The sequence below is a fragment of the Pteropus vampyrus genome, unplaced genomic scaffold (genome assembly GCF_000151845.1).
Source record: "Pteropus vampyrus isolate Shadow unplaced genomic scaffold, Pvam_2.0 Scaffold19, whole genome shotgun sequence".
Lineage (NCBI taxonomy): Eukaryota > Metazoa > Chordata > Mammalia > Chiroptera > Pteropodidae > Pteropus > Pteropus vampyrus.
In genome coordinates, this window is record NW_011888800.1 from 9,259,395 (window position 1) to 9,276,267 (window position 16,873).

At 36.2% G+C, this 16,873-nt stretch overlaps 1 non-coding gene and 2 pseudogenes across 1 annotated transcript; 1 reads left to right on the plus strand and 2 right to left on the minus strand.

Moving 5' to 3' along the window:
- Positions 1-6,006: 6,006 nt before the first annotated feature.
- On the minus strand, positions 6,007-6,129 carry LOC111736433. The gene has a single exon (XR_002779181.1). It is a non-coding gene; the product is annotated as a U6atac minor spliceosomal RNA (small nuclear RNA).
- A 5,014-nt stretch (positions 6,130-11,143) lies between these two features.
- LOC111736374 lies at positions 11,144-11,262 on the plus strand (annotated as a pseudogene).
- A 3,223-nt stretch (positions 11,263-14,485) lies between these two features.
- Positions 14,486-14,604, minus strand: LOC111736411 (annotated as a pseudogene).
- Positions 14,605-16,873: the final 2,269 nt, after the last annotated feature.

Genomic DNA, 16,873 nt, shown 5'->3' on the forward strand with positions numbered 1-16,873 from the left:
TTTTCTTCTCTATGGATTAATCAACATTAAATGGATGGCTAAAAGGCAATCAGTAGAAGGAAAAATCTGAAGCAAAAAGCTGAGATGATGCACAAACTGGAGAACAAACCTCTGAATAATCGAAAACTCGCATTGTGGTCACTTCAGTGGCAGTAATTGGTAAGCCAATTGCCTTAGAACCTATTGTTTCTTGACTTTCTCTGTCCCTTTCTTTCTCTTTCCTTCTCCTCCTTCATTCCAAACCATTGTCATCAACATCTTTCAATGCACACTGAGCATCTCATTCATTCAGCAAATGTTAATTGAATGACAAATGCACTGATTTTAGTCTCTGATTCCCATGTGCTCAGCTTATCTACCTACATAATTTAGACAATGGGTTAAGATCGTAGATATGAAAGCAGTTTTTTTTCTGCAATAAGAAGTTGTTATGATCAATGATAGGTAAGGATGCTTATTAATGCAAAAGCAATCACAAGGATATTTGACCAGCGTCCAGCTCTCACAGAAGATCATATTCCTCTGCAACCGGTGTAATTCTAATTCCAAAAGCCACTCTACCTCCTGAATCTGATCATTATAAAACATGATTTTTCAAATTAGATTATTATGTCATGCTAAATAAGCCTAGTTCTTTTTTGCATGCTAGGAAGCAGGTTTTTTAAGGACATGAGCAAGAAAGAGGAAACTTCCAACCTCTTAGAGTTTATTTCCAGGAGAAACCTAGAATTTCTTTATGAAATACAGATCTTTTTATTTTCTTCTACCTATTACTCAGAGATGTTGCCAGGGCTGGCATTAGGCACTCTTAAAGACCACCATTCCTTCACTGAAAGAATGCCCAGAAGTTAAATAGTAATTTTTGTGACTCAAAGTTTAGAAAACCAAAGAAATCACCTAACAGACTGCTGCCTCACTTCCTCACAGATATCCTTGTGCTCTTTTCTCCCTTCTGCTTCCAGTTTTTTTAATCCTTCTTATCCACACAGGTGGGCCTATTAGACTGGAAGCTTTCATCCAACCCATCCCTAGGACTATCCAGGCCAATCTTTATCCCAATATCCAGTGTACTTTGTCATTGCCGCTATGGTTCTGGTCTCATGTTGCAATTCTGACATAGAGTTCTGTACTATTTCTGAGATCTGGCCCTACTTCTGGTATTTGAGTTCCTTTCTGGTTCCTTTAATCAGCTTCCTTGTCTTGATACACTGCAAAATCATAGTCCCTCTGAGAAAGGGTCTAATATGCTCTTACTAGCCCACCATGACTGCTATCTGCAAATAGTCCCAATTCAAACAGTAGCCTGTGTGTCTATATAGCCTCTCTTGCATTACCCAGCACTGTGCTATCCACCTTAGAAAAATTCTCTAACTCCTAGTTGTTCCTCCTTCAGTGCACCTTGTTCACTTATAGGTAATCAGAACATACTAGCCCAGTCATTCAGTGCACCTTGTTCACTTATAGGTAATCAGAACATACTAGCCCAGTCATTCAACCAACTTACTGGGAAGAATGTGATTCTCATAAGGAAATAGGAAGTCTGAACTTTGAGATCAAGTCAGTTTGTACATGTATGACTCTATACCCCAACTTACCCTGTAAAAAGGCAGATATATACCTATTTCTCTACTTCTGAGTCACTCACTGCATTTGAAAGGATATTGCACTAATTAGAATAATTAGTTCCATTGGCTGAAATTTTAGAAAATACAAAATTTCAAATTTGGGGGTATAATAATGTCTAATGACACTATATGCTAAGCACTGTATTAAATACTTCGTATAAGCTAACTCATTTAATCCTCACAACTACCCAATGAAATAGGCAATGTTATTCCCAATTCACAAATGAGAAATTATAGCACAGAGAGGTTAAGTAACTTACCAAAGGTCACACAGCTAGGAGAACTGGGCATTGAACCCAAGCAATCCTAGAGGTCCATTAAACTATACTGCCTCTGGGAAACTAAGACAGGTCAGGTAGGCATTCTTTAGATTCTCCTTCAAAGTGGACTTTGTAGTCCTTAAAATAAAGTTCAGACTGATTACTCTCAGTCAATCAAGCAACTCCTAGTACATTTGGCTCCATCTTCATAATACATTTGCTAATGTAAATGAAATAGCAGCCAATTACCAGTAAAGTGTTTTTATTTATTAAACAATACTATAAAATTCTGATGAAAACCTCTATTATAATTCAGACTTGAAGTTTTTTGTTGGTGTTCAGAAAGTGGTCCAGCTGTTGCTGCAGCTGCTTGGTAATTTGACAGGAACAAAATCAGTGAATCAGTTAGAATTCTAAATTTTGAAAAGGACAATGCATTTCCTTTTGTCTTCATAAGACACCTACATTTAAATTACAATGCAAAAGGAACCAGGCACTGTGTGAACAAATTTACATAATTGGTGTCAGGGGTCTAAAGCAGAAGCAAAAGGGGGCTAGAAATTGATGAAAGTGATAGAGCTGATTATTCTATCCATCTTAGCATCTTTTCAAATCCTTTTAAAATGAAGGCATTAAATTACTGTGCATATCTGCTTAAAGTCTAGCTATATTATTGGGGCTTAATTAGGTTAAAGAAAGAAAACGCAACCATAAGGTTTTGCATGTGTAGATCTTTGCCTTTTTGTTTAGAACATGTATGGTAAAACGTGTCCATTGCTGCAAAGATTTCATGCGATTCAGCATTTCTTTGTGACCCATTTGTTCACAAAGGCTGCCACATCTGTTATAGGAAACAGCTAGTTCATCCACCGGAAAGCTAATCTGGATAATTCAAGCAAAATTTTAAGAAGGCGAACATCTGCAGTAAATGTGGCTCATGTCCTTCATAGATTTTAACTCTTCTATGTGGAGAAAAACACTGTCTTAATCAGAGATAATTGCTTGCAAGGAACAGAAATTCTTTCAAACTAACTCATGAACAAGGGAGTGACGCTTATTGAAAAGATACAGAAGTATCTTTGGAATCAAAGCCAACAAGACAGCCAGTTCTTGACATGGGATTCACGTGCAAAGAGACTTGACATAGAACTTGAAAGTCAGGAACTAAAGGTATTCTCTTCATCTCTTCTAAGCTCAATAATATCTTCTTCTTTTTCTCGGAAGATTGGCTTTCCCTGCTTCAGTATCCTCTTGGTAGAAAGTGACAACCCATCCCCAGCTCTTCATCACCTACTAGCTCTAGAGCCCAAGACAAATTAAAGTAGAGATTCTGCATCCCTATTCCAAATATCCATGATAGAGAATTTGATTAGCCCAGCTTAGATTGGGTGTTTACTTCTTGTCCAATCAGCTGTGGCTAGCAGAGCAGCATTTTATGGACACTGGGTTGCTCTACCTCTTTGGTAAGTGGAGTCCAAAGGCATTCTGAAAAGGATTCACTATAACATATTGTTGCCATTCTTTGGAATTAGATGATGATGAACTACAGATGTGTTAGCATTTAAATCTTCTCAGATCCACATTTCCCCTATCTCTGAATCTCAAAGCCACCCTTGTCTCTACTGATAACCTTTAACACTTGATTTTTTAATTTCTGCATCTGCCAAAATCATCAACAAAGTGTTGACAAGCTAGTTATGAATATTTGTCAATTTGTACGTTGGATGCTAACTCTCCTCGTGGAGAATTTCCTAGAAATTTTATTTTCATGCTTTGAGAAATTTCACAAGTAAAGCTTTCAAATATCTCCACCCTTGCCTTCAAGCTAGATGCTCAGTGACCAAATATAACAAATATAACATCAGGAAAGTCAATCTACACCTTCTAGTTAGAACCTCCAAATTAATGAGACCAATGTAAATGCCATCTACTGTGAAAATGTATAAAAGGAAAATATTAAGGGATATAATTGTTAATTAACACATTATAATTTTGACTTCCCAGCTAGAAATGTAGTCACTTTATTAAAATATAGTCATATCATTGTCAATTCCAAATGACATTTCAGGAAAGAATAAGTGACGATCCATCTAATGACTGAATTCAGCCATGATACGACTATGCCACTGTCATTTAGTCCAGATCAAGGTCCCTCTCCACCTAAAGAGAAAGTGCTTAGTGTTATTAGTTTTTAAATTTTTTAATTAAATTTTTTAATTTTCACAATCTATGTAAAAGTCTCCCTCTAGAATCTAGAGTTTCCCTAGATATAGAGGACAAAGAAGATCCCATGCTGAATAGCTTTTTCAACTCAGTAAGAACTTAGAGTTTTAGGGGCTGAGGATAGAGATGATTTCCAAATTGCATCCATGCAGAAAATGCTGACTGTGGGTACTAGTCCAGGAATAACCACAGCCATTTTTTTTCCTTCTTATGTTTTCCAAATAAGTCATAAAGGACCCTCTGCATTCAAATAGTGTGTCATGAAATGGGAAAGATAAAATATAGAAACTGCACATTGCTGTCTCTTCTTAATGAATCTAGCTTTTAGTTACTTGGTGTGAGGCCAGAATAGCCCATCTAAAATAGGAGTGAGTTGTACTCCATGCCAGCTATTTCCAGTGCATTGTGCTATTTCTCAGTTGTTTGAGTAGCACCTCTCTCTGGAGGAAGCAATGCTGCTTTTTCTTTGAGAATGTCTGGTCTAGTGCAGGGGTCCCCGACTGCCAGGCTGCAGACCGGTACTGGTCCATGGCTTGTTAGGAATCAGGCCACACAGCAGGAGATGAGCAGTAGGTGAGCAAGTGAAACTTCATCTATATTTGCAGCTGCTCCCCAGCATTAGCATCACCACCTTGGCCCTACCTCAGATCATCAGGCATTAGATTCTCATAGGAGCACCAGTCTCTGGTACCAAAAAGGTTGGGGACTGCTGGTTCTGAGTTCTGTCCGCAAATTAGAATTACCTGGGAGCTTTAAAAAAAAAAAAAAAATGCCTGTGTGGATTCTGCCAATTAAATCAGAATCTCAGAGAACCATATTTGGGTATCGGTGTTTTTAAAAAGCTGTCCAAGAGATTTAAATAGGCAACCATAGTTAAGAACCCCTGGGTTTGCTTTTATGAAGATAGTCTGACCACTACGTTTTGCCTATAGATCAATGCTTCTCAATCTTAATTTTTTTATCACCTTCTAATGAACATTTTTGGACTTTTTTTTCTAGTTGCTTCCCCATGAAAATTTAATATCACAGGTATTGTATACTTATTGTGTACTTCATGTATATCTGTGCTTTATACATAGAGTAAGGCTCTTTTGCCCTCTAAGAACCAATTTTTGCCCCCTTGGGAGTGATATTATTCTCACTGAGACTGTGTGTTGTAGACTGAACAAATCAGTGAACCTGGATGAGCTAGGTTGTGCTGCCATGACACACAACCCAAAATCTCAGTGGCTTAAAACAACAAAAGTTCACATTTTGCTTGCACAACATGTGCATTAGAGGTCAGCAAAGGAGCCCTGCTCTGCCTCATGATCTTTAACTCTGGTACCCAGACTGCCAGAGCAACTTCTATCTGGAATATTACTGATGACTATGGCAGAGGAAAAGGGAAACATGAAAAAGTGTTCTCTGGCCATTAAAACTTATGCCAGAGGAACTCCCAAAGCTTCCACTTACATTTAAATAGCCAGAGTAAGTCACATGGTGACATCTGAGTTCAACAGGACAAGTAAATGTGATCCTCCCACAAGAAGGGGAACCAGATACTGATGAGCAATCTACCAAGCAGGCAGTCTTCTCAGACGTTAAGAAAGGGACATACATGCTCCCTAATCACCGCTAGGAGCCTCTTTCCTGATTATGATGCACTTGGCTCAAGGGCAAGAGAGGGTATGACATGATGGCTCTAGCAGTGCTACTCCTTTTTTAAATTTTTTTATTTTTTAAGCATTTTATTTTATTTTTAGTTTCATGTATACAGTACATTGGTTAGACGTTAACATAATTTATTAAATGATCCCCCCACTTACTCTTTCACCCATCGGGCTCTACACGTAGCCATTACATTACTACTGACTACATTCTCTATGCTATACTCATACTCCCCATCCCCGTGACTGAAAACACCATGGTTAGATGCCACAAAGTAGGTAGCAATGCCTTAACTGTATGCGTGTTATGAGGCCCGAGGGCCTCTTCCATCCTTGTCAATGGGATTACTAACCTCTCCTTTCATACAATACCCTTTTTGTTTTTTATGCCTATGTTACTTGAATTAAGGTAAAATTGAGAAAACTCAGTGGACTTTTTTTTTATTTTTATTTTTTTGATATTTTTTCATGGTTCTACCAATGCTGTAGTAGTCAACATGGCATTCCACTTGCATTACTAACAAGAATCCTTTTAGTGGACTTCCCCCTAATAGTCTCTTGGAGCACATCGTTGGCTTTTGATCAGGTTTCCAATTTCCAGTTTGAGGTTTGGGAGTACTCATTAACTACATTATGCACTATGCAAAATGTTAAGCTTCAAACCCAGAAAATGCAAGTCAGCATCCTCTTTCATTGTTTATCAATAAAAGTTCTGCCAGGAGTGTATAAGATTTCCAAGTCTTATGAAGGAAAAGGTCAGGATTTCTCACAACAAACCAGGATGATTGTACTCATTGCCAAGTGCTCTAATCTAGCATGAAGTTTGAATACATTGTACCAAAGAAAAAACTAAGTGTAACTTCATGGTTGAAATCAGATAGTCGTTTAGAAATAGCTAGGAGGCCCTAAAAGAAATAATACTTGGGGAAAGTAAGGCTTTTAACTTTTATTGACATTATGACTCAAAGTATTAATATGATGCCTCTTGTTTCTTGTTGCAATTAGTCACAGCAACTCTCATTGGTCCCCAAAAGACTTTTAGTCTAAGTGTTGGAAAGTTTTAGAAAGCCTTCATTTAAGAAAAACTAAAAACGGGATTCTTGCTTCTTGCTCTATGTTCTATGTTGGAGAAAAAAATCCTTTACTCCAGAGGTTCCGAAACAGATCATCATAGATCTATAGTTATTAAAGTTTTATCTTAGAAATTCCATAACATGCTTTCCCTGTAAACTCTTTCCTTTTGTATGGATTCACCTCGAGGCAGAGCTTCCCTTTTTGTGATATGGCATTCCCAAAACCCTTGTCTCTTAAAGTCCATTCCTTGTATCTCCATCTATCCCCGCTGGAACAATCTCAAGGTTTTGAGGAGTTTAAAAGTGTTTTTCTTCCTAAGATTCAATCCTTTTATGACTTTCTTCAGTTCTATCTCCCCCTAGGTGATGGAGAAGCCTATTTCTGAATGGGACAGAGAATGGTCATTCTCTCAGGATCCCAAAGATGTCACCAGTGACAAATTGTTTATTCTAGTAGATACATGATCACATAGAAAGTCTAAAAGTCATTTTTCCTTACATCGTGTGTCTCTAGAATTTAATGATGAAAACTGAAACCTCTGTACTCTTTATCACCTGTTCCTGGCTCTAAATCGACAAGATTTGGGAAACCCAAACATGATTGCCCCAACTCTTTTTGCAGACAGGAACTATCAAAAGATCAGGCCTTTTTCTAGGCAGCCAGAGGCTCCTGGAGTCATAAAGCATATCAAGGAAACCCTTGACTGGGTCCTACAGCTTCAGACCAGTTTGTTGTAAAGGGAAAATTTTGTATGTGACAGAGTTGGATGCACATCTTCACAAAACTGGACCCCAGCCCTTCCAGCACCTCTGCAGAGATAGGCAATCAATAGAAGGTTTCCAGGCAGCACCTTGCTCTGTGTTTCCATTGGATGTCTCAGTCCCTGATCCCTTCCTACAGTTTCTCCACAGTTACAGCTCTGTCTGGTGCAGCTCTTTGCTTACTTCTGGTTTTCCTCATGAATCGGGAAGCTGGCTTTGACCTAGCATTTCAGTACCAGGGACTGATTCTGTTTCTGGAAGGACTTGAGCCTTCATAGCCCACCCTGGACAACAAGGGAAGTGAGGGGCCTTAGGGAGATTGTTGAAGAGTAAGCAATACTGCCGCCTTGTGGAAGACAATAGTTATACTCTTTGTGGCTGAAAGGATTTTTTAAAAAGTAACCTTTAAAAGCGGAAATTGGCGTGGAGTCTGAGATTTCTTTTTCGCATTGTATTGTTGTGCATTGTTTAAATTTTTGCCATTTGTATAAATGAATCTTATTTAAAATAAGTTTAATCCATTAACAAATAAATTTCAAAGAGTTAAAAAAAATTAAGCTATTTAAAAATATCCTATTAAGTCATTAAAAGTTTGTCCTGGCACCACCTCTAACTAGTTGTGTAACCTCAATCATTTGAATCTGTTTCCTCATTAGTAAAATGCAGGAGTTGGATTTGATGACACAAATTATAACTACTGTTTTATTATCTTTCTATTAAAATTTTCCTAGCTTTCTTTTACCAGATATAGCAATTAATGTATATGTAATTCGCATAACAGAAAATTGGAAATTTTTAGTATTGAAAGCTAAATCAAGAGCTTTACTATTGAAAGCTAACCCAGTGGTTAGCTGCATATTAGAATCCATCTAGGATGCTTAAAAAATTCCAATATATGAGCTCCACTCCAGACACATTGTATTAGAATCTCTGAGGGTGGGGTCTCACTGTAGGTAACTTTTAAAGGCTTCTCAAATGATTCCAATGTGCAGCTGAGCTTGAGAACTAACTACTGCTAGTTAAAGTGTGACCTGACTTTAAGAGTATCTCTTTTACAGAAATTCCACTACCAAATCACTGAAACTTAGATTCATGACTGTCTTCTTTTCAAATATAAATATATCAATAAAGATTGAATTAACCAAATGTTTTGATCCAAATTGGCTTAGTAAGAGTACTCTCTTCCTAACCTCTAGCTAGGTTCAGCCCAATGAAGAGACCTAAAGTTCAAACAGGATTAGGGGACAAGATAACTCGTTTTAGAGTATATCATGAAATACTTTGGGAGAGGTTAGGTTTGAATAGGCTGCAGAAAGGGAAGCAATGAACAACCAGAAATCATCACAAGAACATCACAAATGTGAATATGGAAGAGGATGAACCAAGGGAGTAGCAGAGGAATGGAAAAGAACAGACCAGCGAACTAAAGACTAATTGCAACTACTTAAATATTTTTTGAGGTCAAAGAGTACAAAATTCCAGATATAAGACGAATAAGTTCTGGGGGTCTAGTGTACAACATGGCGATTATAGTTAACAATATGGTATTATATACTTAAAGTTGCTAAGAGAGTAGATCTTAAATGTTCTCACCACAAAAAAGAAATGGTAATTATATGAGATGATGGCACTACTAGCTAAAGGTATGGTGATAATCATTTTTGCACTATGTAAGTGTATCAAATCAATAGGTAGTATACCTTAAACTTACACCATGTTATATGTCGATTATATCTCAGTAAAGCTGGAAAAATTTTTGTCTAAAAAGTCTCTTAATCCAGTTCATAATGTAATCATTCCTAATATCAAATCTTTCAGGCTGAGTGCAGGAGACTAGATATGCAAAGCATCTTAGCATGATTTCTACATATTATTTTATTAATTAAATATTTTATGTACTTACAGTAGTCCTACTTTATCCCTGGGGAATACATTTCAAGACTCCCAAAGGATGCCTGAAACCATGAACCGAATCCTATACATACTGTTTTTTCCTATACATACATATACTTTATGGTTTGTCTTCGGCATATCTGAATTGCAAGCATCACTACTCTTACACTTTGGAGCCAATTATTAAATAAAATAAGGGTTACTTGAAAACAGCACTGTGATATTGCTATGGCTACTAGGCGACTAACAGACGGGGAGCGTATACAGCCCACAGCTGCTAGACACGTAGATGATTCACGTCCCAGGCAAGACGGAGTAGTACAGCGTGAGCTTTCATCACGCTACTCAGAACAGCAGCAATTTAAAACTTATGTTTATTTCTGAAATTTTTCATTTAATATTTTCAGACCGCCAGTGATTACAGGTAACTAAAACTGCAGAAAGCGAAGCCTCAAATAAGGGGAAACTACTATATTTGTTTTTTGTTTTTTTACTACAACCTATTATTTTATTTAATCCATACAATTCATGAAGTATGCATTATCTCCATTTTACAGATAAGAACACTGGGTTTAAAGGAAGGGGGATCAACTTGTTTTGCTTTGTCACAATGAAAAGAAATTTAATCAAAAGTTTAAAATGTATTTTAATACAGTTATTTGGTAGCTGAAAAGAGATCTGTCTACTTATATATATCCCAGCTGCTGTGAATAATTTTTCCTTAGTATATATAAATTATGGCTTCTATCTTCTGATATTTGCCCATTCATTCTTTTCTTTTTAAAATATATTTTAAATACTTCCTAATATGTTATAATTATGTTCTTTTCAACGTGAAAATGTGTCAGAGATTATTCTTGATTCATCTTCTTGAATCACATCTATACATACCCAACACACTTCCAATTTTGATGATAAAAGGTATCTTAAAATTTTTTTAATTACTAAGCATAAAAAATGGTCTGCCACAAGATGACCAAATATCACACCTGGACTGATTTTCTAACCTCACAAAAGAGAAAAGTGTAAGCTTGTTTTTATGTGGTAAGCTAAGGGAGAGACTTTATTTGCATATTTGGAAACCAAAGCAGGAGCCAGCTAATGAGGAAGTATGAGCTTCTTTCCTTAAAGCTGAAAGGAATGTCATTTCCACCAACACTTAACAAGTGATATTTACAGGGAAGTTTCCCATAAAATGAGGCTGGCAGTAGTTTCAGCTACAGCATTTTCTTCCTAATACAGAATCTTCAGGAGTTGCCTGAGAAAGAATGGTTTGCTCTGGAGTAGTTCGAACATGGACTCACTCATATATCTGAGGAGGTCACCTGGAGGAAAATGCCTAACTGTTTGAAATGCTTTCCTGACACTTCCTTGTAGTGTTTTGGAGTCTACTTCAGTTCAAGGAGCATTTATTAACTACCATGGAAACAAGCACTGTACCCAACCTTGTAGGAGACGAAGATATCTAAGGATCTAAGTCACCATGGTCTCTTGCCTGTATTATTACAGAAAAACAAGCAAAACCCATCTCCTCCCAAAAACCTCAGCCTTCCCACATGTACACTTGTGTTTCCAATCTATTCTTCATATTGCAGCCAATGTGCACTTTAAAAATCATAATTCTGACCTCCACATTCTCTTTATTAAAACCTCCAATGGTCTACGGCCATGCCACCCTGAACAAGCCCAATCCCGTTTGATCTTGGAAGCTAAGCAGGGTCGAGTCTGGTTAGTACTTGGATAAGAGACCACCTAGGAAGACCAAGTGCTGTAGGCATAAAAAATAAAAAATAAGGGATTGTAAGGTCTCAAAGTCCTTGCAATCTGTGAGGTCAACCAAGTGTTGCCTTGCCTAAAAAAAATAATAATAAAAAATAAAAAATAATTTTAAAAAAACCTTCAATGATTTCCTACTGTCCCCAGGATAAAATCATAAATTCTTGGTACTGCATGATCCAGCCCGTGCCTGCTTCAATAGTCTTACATTGTGCCATACACCCCCTCATTCATTAAATCCCCACAACCGTGACTGTTTTTAGAACTTAGAACACATCGTTATTTCTTAAGCCTTAGATTTCTTAGATATTGTTCCCATCCTCTTTTTCAATTCCTTTCTCACTTTCATCTAGCTACTTTCTACCACCCTTGAGAATTCAGTTTAAACATTATTTCTTCCAGGAAGAATTCCTTAATTCCCCAGACTAAATTGTGTCCCCTCATTATATGCTCCTGTTAAAACATGCATTTCACCATTGTTATATTCAACATACTTGTAATTATTTGTTAATCTCTGGCTTTCAAGATAAACTAGAAGCTTCATGAGGGCATTTAAGACGGCGTCCAGCTCCATTCGTCCAATCTGAATGAATAAAATTAATGAAAAATTTGGTCACTGCCTCAGAAGCCCACAGTCTAGTATAGCAAACATATACACACATCATTTTTAATTTTAACACAAGATAAGCCAAGTGTATTAGCAACACAACATGCAATAAAAGTAATAGGAAAACAAGGAGGGGGACATTAATTCTCAAGGAGATGGGCCTTGAAGGATGGGAAGAACTCCAACGGGAAGAATGATGAGAAAGGATTCCGAAGGAAGGAGTAGCATAAACAAGGTATGGAGAGAAGAGACTATAGGTGATTTGGGCTAAGGCAAGTATTCCAGTGTGATTGAGATATAGACTGTTTGGAAGTGTGTGGTTCAAGCAAACTTGGTGAAGTAGGCTGGCATTATCACACCGAATATTAGACTGAGGAATTTGTATGTTATTCCGCAGACAGTAGAGTCAGATCTGATTTTAAAAAGGGAATTCTACATTGCATATAAAAAAAGGAAAGAAGAGGATAAGAGATCATTTAGGGCTTCTTTAGAGGAAAAGATATATTTACAGATACCAGTCTCTCCACATTCTAAATAAGTCTGTAAACATTTAAAACACACAAATGATAAAGTGTCCTCTGTCTTGCTGCACACAAGCATCTCCAGAAGAATGCAGGTTATCCTACAGATACTGCAGATGCTGATTCCGGGAGAAGAAAAGATCCGTTCAGTTAGATGTATGGTGAGAGGGGCAAGTTCCAAAGTTTGAATGGTTTTCTTTTTGAAACAAGTTTTTTAAATTTTTTTTCGGTTTTATTGAGATATAATTGACAAATAAAATTGTAAGATAGCTAAGGTGTACATCATAATGATTTGATATATGTATACATTGTAAAAGAATTCCCCCCCATGTAATTAACACATACATAGCTTCACATATTTATCTTTTTTGTGTGTGTGAAAAAGGTCTAAGGTCTACTGTATTAGCAAATTTCAATTATAAATACAGAGTTATCATCTATAGCCACCATATTATACATTAGATGCTCAGATCTTGTTCATCTTATAACTGAAAGTTTGTACTCCTTTTATCAACCTCTATTTCTCTTACTCCGTGGCCCCTGGCAACCACTTTTCTACTGTCTGTTTCTATGAATTTGACTTTTTAAAAAAAGATTCCACATGTAAGTGATACCATGCAGTATTTGAAACAGATTTTGATCAGAAGAAGATAACGCTTTCTCCAATAACAGTATTGGTCATTTCACTTAAAGAGCAAAATGCCTCAATTATATAAAGAAAAGAATCTGATCTGGTTTTTGAGGACGAAAATAATAGTAGAAGGTCAAATTATTAAAAAGTCTTCTCCTATTTCAGGAACGTGAATTCTTATATACAGCTGATATAACGACATGATCTACCTTAAAAAAAAAACAATTTGACGATTAGTTTTCTACAAGCAAAACAATCAATAATGTTTCTATTTTCTGTGGCACAATGCCTTATATGTGAATCTATAATACAAGTCCTTCATGACTGAAATTTCATTGAAATGCTATGGGCGTCATCCTTCCCCAGGTCCTGTATAAAGTATTTGCAAGAAACTATGAAATTATGGTAATTCCTCCAAGGATGATTATTTGCTCCATTTATGTCAAATGTATGTTTCACTGCTGTTTCTGTGATTTTTGGCAGACAGAATGAGTTGTAATTTCAATTCATATAATCATGATTAATTTTAATGGCAATTAAACTTAATATGTGTATTTCAAATAATACCTATAATTAAAGCATCAGTAATATGAATGGTATAATCAAGGTCACACATGAACAGGCATCCACAACTATGATAAGGCTACTGCTTGGCTGCGAACAATTTTATGACACTCCACTCTGATTTCAGAGATGTTAAAATGTGAGGGAAAGGAAGTGTGTCATTGAGTCAATGAAATAGGGTGACTCCTGCCTACTCAACTAGACTATAAGTCTTTGAAAGTTGGAACCTGCACCCAAGTAAGATATCTCTGTAATTAACATCAACCTGATTCAAACTGACCTGAGAAGAAAGTATATTGGCTCACAAGACCGGTAAGCCATAATGATATGGGAGAAATTTTCAGGGTTGGTTAACCCAATGGAAAATTTATGTGATCAATAACTCGGGTTTTTTTCCATCTGTCTGCTCTGCCTTCCTCAACATTATTTTCATTCTGAGGCTACTCTTTTCTCCTCCTCAGTGATGTTAAAATGGTTGTCAATAGATATTGAAGCTGTATTCTACTTCTTAACATACAGCCAGATCTGTAAACTTCCTTTTTTAGAAGCTTCCAACAAACCTCTCCTATGACTTGTAAGTGAGAATTGGTTCACATGCCTCTTCTTAAACCAATTACATGACAAAGGGGAGAGTTTGGTTAGTAAGGAAAACTAGAGTAATAATTTCTGTCTACTCCAGAACCCTCTTGAATAGTTTTGCATGTCTACTAATCCCTAGCACATGACACACTAGTAGTAATTTCTTTAAGGCCAAGGACTGTGATTTACTTATCTCTTCTAGTCTCCTTAATTTATATATATATATAATTTTTTTTTTTTAATTTAGGCAAGGCAACCTTTGGTTGACCTCACAGATTGCAAGGACCTGTCAGCTTACAATCCCTTATTTTTTCATTTTTGACACCTACAGCACCTGGTTTTCCTAGGTGGTTTCTCATCCAAGTACTAACCAGGCCCAGCTCTGCTTAGCTTCTGAGATTAGATGGGTTCAGATTTGTTCAGGGTACCATGGCTATAGACTAGTCTTGTTAATTTTTTGCACATAATTGACACAATAAATATCTACTATTATTTTAACCATAGTCATTATCCTTTATTAGTGTTCCTTGCCAAAAAAAATCATCAAATGACCTATAGTTTCCTTTTCTTTTTTTAAAAGAGATTCTTGTACCAATAGAAACAAAATAAAGATTTACTTGAAAATCTAGCCCAGTAACATACTTGGGCTAAATTTTATATTATTAAGAATTTCATGGACACAGCAGCTTATCCATGAAAGTAAAGTTGAAGGTATGTAATAGACAAATAGTGAAGTTTTTTTTTTTTTTTTAAAGAACGAGATGTATTAATCAAAGCTGTTTATTCAGAACTTTAGAAAAAATTCAGGGAAAAGAGGAGGTAACCCTAAGACCACATCAAAAGATTACTTTTTGTGAAACTCTGCTCCAAGGAAGACAGAAAGAGTAGAAATTCTGTTTTTATTTTCTTTTTATTATGATGTGATTACCATATGAATAATTTTTTATTCTAAACTATTCTGCTTTCCTTTCATTTGATACGCAAAGTCTAAAGACTAAATATAGACAATATCTTACTAACTACTCCTTTTCTCCAACGTAGTCAGAGCTTTATGCCTAGGAGAATTTTTTTTCTATTCTTTTTATTTCAAATGTCTCAAAGGCACCAGAACATGAGTTTCACATAGTCAGGGACTTTGTCTTATTCCTGTATCCCCAGTTCCTAGTGAAGTGTCTGGCCCAAAGAAGATGTTCGATCATTTTTAAAATAATGCAGTAAGTGAGTGAGAAGAATGCCATTAAGAAGAATTGATGTTACTATATAACGAATTGTGGCACGCTAATATTGTATTATATTTTCCACCCAGAGAATTCTGTTAGAGCTTTAAATGAGAGGTGCTTGGAAAATGTACAATTAAACATTTCATAGTAATGGTTTCCCTACAGAAAATTGATATCTTCAAGATGCAGATTTGGAAAAATACCAAACTGTGATTTTTAATAAAGTAGACATGTATAATTCAGTTTTACATATGATTTATAAGAGGATCTTAGCAAAATATCTTCTGCAGAGAAGTTATTTTAGTGGCTGATTATTGAATTTAATTACATTATCTTATATTTCAAGTGGTAGGCATTCAAGATGCCTACTTGTCAAGAGACAAGTAGGTGATTTGTAAAAAGACACTAGCGTGCTGAACTAGAGGGTTTTCCTATTCAAATGCCTTTGGTCATTTAATATCTTAAACCATATACAGTTAGTGCCCCAGATTATACAGTTAAATCCCCAGGATTACTAGGTAAGCAGCACTTAGCACTTAGATGATTAATAGCAAATAGAGGGAAATGGGTGTTGGAAGAGGACACTTATCTCATTCAGTTCTAGATAATTATTCAATAAAATTGAATTACAATTTTTGGAAAAGGCCTTGATACTGAATTATATCCCCAAAGTGATTTCTGAACTCTGGAAATGAGAAAATCTATCAGATACTCTGTAGGCATAATCTCGTACACCCTCCCACACCTACAGGAAGAAAACTTCTACTTCTGTAATACTTATTATTTATGCTTGAAGGAAGCTTTTGAAATAGAGTGATCAACTCCTTTCAGTTTTAAAAGTCTTATGTCCCAGGAAATCTCTCAGTCTCAGAAAAACCAAGACAATTGATCAATCTACTTCGAAAACTCCTTTAAAAAATAATAGGAAACTTACTTATATCTACCCAGATTTCCTAATGTACTTTTTTCCTTCCTATTTTTCCCCAACTGCTCTATTGAGATCCTAAAATGTTTCTCGCTTGTCCCTCTGCTAACTTGTTTCCTGCCAGCTTGTTGTGAACTTGAAGTCAAGGTTTGGGGTTTATAACTTAGTATCTATTATATTGGTTCACCTTTAAATAGATTGATGACCTCCAGGATTTGTATTTGACTTTTTAGTGAAGGTGATGTAGATGCACTAAAAAGCCTTCCTTTATTAGCCTTGAGCTTTTGTAATGAGGAAACCTAGGATAAAAACGAATACTAACAAAATTGTGCTTTACAGATCTGAAAACACAAAAGTGTGAAAGTCTTTGATGGCATAAAGATACCTCCTTTTTGGGATTCTCCCTCACTAACAAGAAAGAAGTCTCATTTTAATGTTACTATGTCTTAACACCTCTCTAACATCTATTAATCTTCCTTTATAGCAGAGAGTAAGTCAAGCCTTGGGCTCAGAATTCAAAAATATCTAGCTGGAATTTGATGAAAAGGTTCTACTTCCTCCTCCT